The sequence below is a fragment of the Cebus imitator genome, unplaced genomic scaffold (genome assembly GCF_001604975.1).
Source record: "Cebus imitator isolate Cc_AM_T3 unplaced genomic scaffold, Cebus_imitator-1.0 Scaffold818, whole genome shotgun sequence".
Classification (NCBI taxonomy): Eukaryota; Metazoa; Chordata; class Mammalia; order Primates; family Cebidae; genus Cebus; species Cebus imitator.
Window position 1 is genome coordinate 77,309 of NW_016108133.1, and position 5,492 is coordinate 82,800.

Consider the following 5,492-nt stretch of genomic DNA (forward strand, 5'->3'; position numbering starts at 1 on the left):
TTGTTTAGAAGTAAACACTGCAAAATCTGAAGTTCTACTTGAAAGCCTTGGTTAAAGACCAGGAGTATAGAACTCTTTCTATCCTTGCCCCTGTTGAGGTTCAGTTACTTTTTTAAACAGCTTCATTGAAGTAGAATTGACATGTTATAAATTGTATATATTTAAAGTGTACAATTTGGCCAGGCACAGTGGCTCACACCTATAATCCCAGCAGGTCGGGAGGCTAAGGTGAGCGGATCACTGGAGGTCAGGAGTTTGAGACCAGCCTGGCCAACATGGTGAAACCTTGTCTCTACTAAAAACACAAAAATTAGCTGGGCGTGGTGACAGGCACCTGTAATCCCAGCTACTTGGGAGGCTAAGGGAGAATTGTTTGAATCCGGGAGGCGGATGTTGCAGTGAGCCAAGATCCCACCATTGTACTCCAAGCTGGGCGTGACAGAGTGAAACTCTGTCTCAAAAAGAAAAAATAAAGTGTATAATTTGATGAGTTTGGACACATGTATACACCCATGAAATCATCACCACAATCAAGATAATGACATTGTGCTTCATTGCCTAAAGTTTCTTTGTGTTCTTCTGTAATCCCTCCTTCTCCTTTCTGGTCTAACCCTCTACTCCCCATTTCATATATATTTCTTTTATATCCCCACAATGGTTCCAGGCAACCATTAATCTTCTTTCTGTCACTATGGATTTGTTTTCATCTGGAATCATACAGTATGTATTTTTTTTTCTGACTTTTATTCAGCACAATTATTTTGAGATTCATCCATGTGGTTGCATAAATCATATACAACTTCTTTTCCTTTTTATTGCTGAGTAGCATCCCATTCATTGTATGGCTAGACCATAATTTGTTTTTATATTCACCTGTTGATGCACAGTTGAGTGGTTTCTAGTCTTTGGCTATTACATATTGCACTGAACATTTGTGTACAAGTCTGTGTGGATTTTTTTAAATTTTTTTTTTAGTAGATAGCTAGGAGTAAAATGGCTTTCTTGTATGATTGGTGTATGTTTTAACTTTTCAGTGACTGCCAAACTGTTTTCCAAAGCAGTTGTACCATTTTATATTCCTACTAGCAATGTATAAGGGTTCTAGTTGCTGCACATTCTTGCCAATACTTAGTATGGTCAGTCTTTTGAATTTTAGCTATTCTGTGTGGGTGGGTAGTAGAACCTCACTGTGGTTCTAATTTTCATTTCTGTAATGACTAATGATATTGAACATCCTTTCATGTGCTTATTTGCCATATGTATGTTTTCTTTTGTGAAATATCTATCCAAATCTGTCCCCATTTTTAAATTGGGTTATCTTTTTCTTATTATTGAATTAAAATTCTTTTTTTTTTTTCCCCCTTTTTTTTTCTTTTGAGATAGAGTCTCACTCTGTCACCCAGGCTGGAGTGCAGTGGTGCTATCTCAGCTCACTGCAACCTCCGCCTCCTGGGTTCAAGCAATTCTCGTGCCTCAGCCTCCCAAGTAGCTGTGATTACAGACACTTGCCACCACACTCAGCTAATTTTTGTACTTTTTTTTTAGTAGGGATGGGGTTTCACCATGTTGGCCAGGATGGTCTCGATCTCCTGACCTCGTGATCTACCTGCCTCTGCCTCCCATTGTGCCCAGCCAAATTAAAATTCTTAATATATTCTAGATATATTTAACAGAGGACTTCTATGTTTTACAAATATTTTCTCCCTGGCTGTGGCTTGCCCTTTTCAATTTGTAACAATGTCTTTTGAAGAGCAAACCTCTATTATGTTAATGCCATCCAATTTATTGATATTTTTTCTTTTATACTTAAACAGTTTCCGTATCTTATTTAAGAAATCTTGGCTGGGTGTAGTGGCTCACACCTATAATCCCAGCACTTTGGGAGGCTGAGGCAGGAGGATTGCTTGAGGCCAGGAGTTTAAGACCAGCCCGGGCAACAAAGTGAGATTCTGTCTCTACAAAACAAAATTTTTAAAAAATTAACCAGACATGGTAGCACCCACCTGTAGTCCCAGCTACCAGGGAGACTGAGGTGGGAAGATCACTTGAGCCTGGGAGGTCAAGGCTGCAGTGAGCCATGATTGCACCACTGCAATCCACCCTGGGTGACAGAGCAAGATCCTGTCTCAAAAAAAATTTTTAAATAGAAATATTTGGCCAGGCGCAGTGGCTCACACCTGTAATCCCAGTACTCTGGGAGGCCAAGGTGGATGAATTACCTGAGGTCAGGAGTTTGAGACCAGCCTGGCCAACATGGCAAAACCCCGTCTCTACTAAAAATACAAAAATTAGCTGGGCACAGTGGTATGAGCCTGTAGTCCCAACTACTCAGGAGGCTGAGGTGGAAGGATCACTTGAACCTTGGAGGCAGAGGTTGCAGTGAGCCAAGATTGTGCCACTGCACTCCAGCCTGGGGTGATAGAGTGAGACTCCATCTCCAAAAAAAAAAAAAAAAAGTGCTCACTAAGATCTCCTCCTAAGTTTTCTTTTAGAAGTTGTATATTTTTAAGCTTTACATTTAAGTCTGTGATTCATTTTGACTGGACACCTTTGTCAAAATCAAATATCCATACATCTGTTTCAGATTCTGTTTCATTGATCTATATGTCTATTTTTATGCCAATACCAAAAAGTCTTGAATACAGTTACTTTTTAAGAAATCCTGAAATGGGTAGTGTAAGTCCTCCAAAATTGTTGTTCTTTGTCAAAATTATTTTGGGAAAACTGGGTCCTTTGCATTTCCATATAAATTTTAGAATTATCTTGTCAGTTTCTACAAAGCAGCTTGCTGGGAGTTAGATTATGATTGCATAGAATTTATAAATCTATTTGAGGAGAATTAACATGTTAAGAATATTTAGATACATGGATGCTATACATCTCTTTAGGTTTTTAATTTCTCTCAGCAGCATTTTGGTTTTTAGTGTACAAGTGTTGTACATCTTTTGTCAAACATATCTCTGAGTATTTCATATTTTCATGATCTTGGAAATGGCATTTTTATTTCCATTTCCAACTGTTTAGATATTCTTTTTGGTTCTCAAAGCTTTTTTTACAGTTCTCAGGAATTTCTACCTAGGCAATCATGTGTCATCTGCAAATATGAACAATTTTGTTTCTTTTCTGTTTAGTGCTTTTTTATTTTTTTAACCTTTGTCTTGCCTTATTGCACTTGCTAGAACCTCCAGTACAATGGTGAGAGGCTACAGCCTTGCTTTGTTCCCAATCTTGGGCAGAAAGTGTTCAGTTTTTCACCGTAAAGTATGATAATAGCTATAGATTTTTTGGTATATGTCTTTTATCAGGTTGAAGAAGTTCCTTTTTTTAGATTGCAAAAGTTTTTATTACAAATTGATGTTAGGTTTTTTCAGGAGCTTTTTTTTTCTTTTTCTATTGAGATAATCTGATGGTTGATTGGTCAGTTTTTATTCTGTTATATGGCAAATGACATTGATTTTTCCCTAATTTATTCTATCAAGTCATAACTGACATACAATAAAATTTACCATTTTATTGTACAGTTCTCTGTGTTTTGACAACATATACAGTTGTGTGACCACTACAACAATCAAGTTACAGAATAGTTCTCTTATTCACAGAAATTCCCCTATACCTCTCTGTAGACAATTCCTCCCACACCCCTGGCCCTTGGCAAACACTACTCTGTACTCTGTCATGATTATTTTCCCTTTCCATCAGGGTCATAGAAATAGAAACAGAAGGAAGTGTGACTTCCTTCACTTAGCATAATGTATTTGAGATTCATTTGTGTTGTTGTGTATATCTGTAGTTTGCGTGTTTTTGTTGTTGTTAATGTTGTTGCTGAGTAGTATTTCATTGTATGAACGTACCACAGTTTGTTTATCCATTCACCTGTTGAAGGATATCTTAGGTTTTTTTTTCCATCAGGTTTTGGCAATTATAAATAAAGCTGCTGTTAAAAACACATACACATTTCTATGTAAACTAATTATTTCACTTGGGTAAATACCTAAGAGAGGGACTACTGGTTCATATGAAAAGAATATGCTTAACTTTATAAGAAACTGCCAAATTGTTTATCCAGTTAGTTGTTTATGCTGGTATATAGAAATACAATTTATTTTTGTATATTAACTTATCTCATACCTTTATTATTCTAGCTTTTTTATAGTTTTTTTAGGATTTTCTATGTAGACTATCATGCTGTCTGTAAATACAATTTTATTCCTTCCTTTCTAATCTCTGTGTCTGTCATTTCTCTTACTTGCCCTATTGCGTTGGTGAGAACCTTCAGGATGATGATGAATAGGAGTGGTGAGAGTAGACATCCTTCTGTTCTTCCTGATCTTAGGGGGAAAGCATTCAGTCTTTCACCATTAATTAAGTATGTTAACTGTAGTTAAAGTTTTTTAAATGCTTTTTGTCTCTAGTTAGTTGATTTGTTGAATTATTTTGATTGATGTTCAAATATGGACAGTTCTTGCATTTCTGTTTCTTTCTTTCCAAATTTTAGATTCAAGGGTTACATGAGAAGGTTTGTTACATGGGTAAATTGCATGTTGCAGGGGTTTCATATACAGATAATTTTGTCACCCAGATAATCAGTATAATACCCAACAGGTAGTTTCTCAATCCTCACCTTCCTCCCACCCTCCACCCTCAAGTAGGCCCAAGTGTCTATTGTTCCCTTCTTTCTGTCCACGTGTATTCAATGTTTAGCTCCCACTTAGAAGTGAGAACATGTGGTATTTGATTTTCTGTTCCTACATTAATTCTCTTAGGATGACAGCCTCCAGCTGCATTCATGTTACCACAAAGGATGTGACTTTGTTCTTTTTAATGGCTGTGTAATATTCCATTCCAACCTTGCATTTCTTGGATAAACTCCATTTAATTGTGATCTAACATCCTTTTTATGTATTGTTAAATTCAGTAATACATAAAATAAAAATTTTGTTTAAAATTTTTAATCTATGTTCATGATGGATATTGGTCCGTAGTTTTTTATAATACTTTGGTCTGGTTTTGGTATCAAGGTAATGCTGGCCTCAGAATGAGCTGAGAAGTAGTAGTTTCTCTTCAAATGTCTGGAAGATTTTGAGTAGAATTAATATTGTTTCTTTCTCTAAAATTTGATAGAATTTACCAGGAAAGCCATCTGTGGCTGGAGAGATTTATGTTTCTTGCTTATTTTTGCTTTTTGGGGAGAGGGATGTTAACAGTAATTATCCCTGAGAATATTTCTCAGGGATAATTACTGTTTTAAAAAGTCAATTTTGGCTGAGCACGGTGGCTCACACCTATAACCCCAGCACTTTGGGAGACCAAGGTGGGCAGATTACGTGAGGTCAGCAGTTCAAGACCAGCCTGGCCAACATTGGTGAAACCCCATCTCTACTAAAAATACAAAATTTAGGCCGGGCGCGGTGGCTCAAGCCTGTAATCCCAGCACTTTGGGAGGCCGAGGCGGGTGGATCACGAGGTCAAGAGATCGAGACCATCCTGGTCAA

General features: G+C 37.1%; 1 protein-coding gene across 1 annotated transcript in view; it reads left to right on the forward strand.

Moving 5' to 3' along the window:
- Window positions 1-5,492, forward strand: part of LOC108297588 (chromosome-associated kinesin KIF4A-like) — a gene marked incomplete at its 5' end in the record, with an annotated part of 81,727 nt that overhangs the window by 53,248 nt on the left and 22,987 nt on the right. The window lies entirely within an intron of this gene.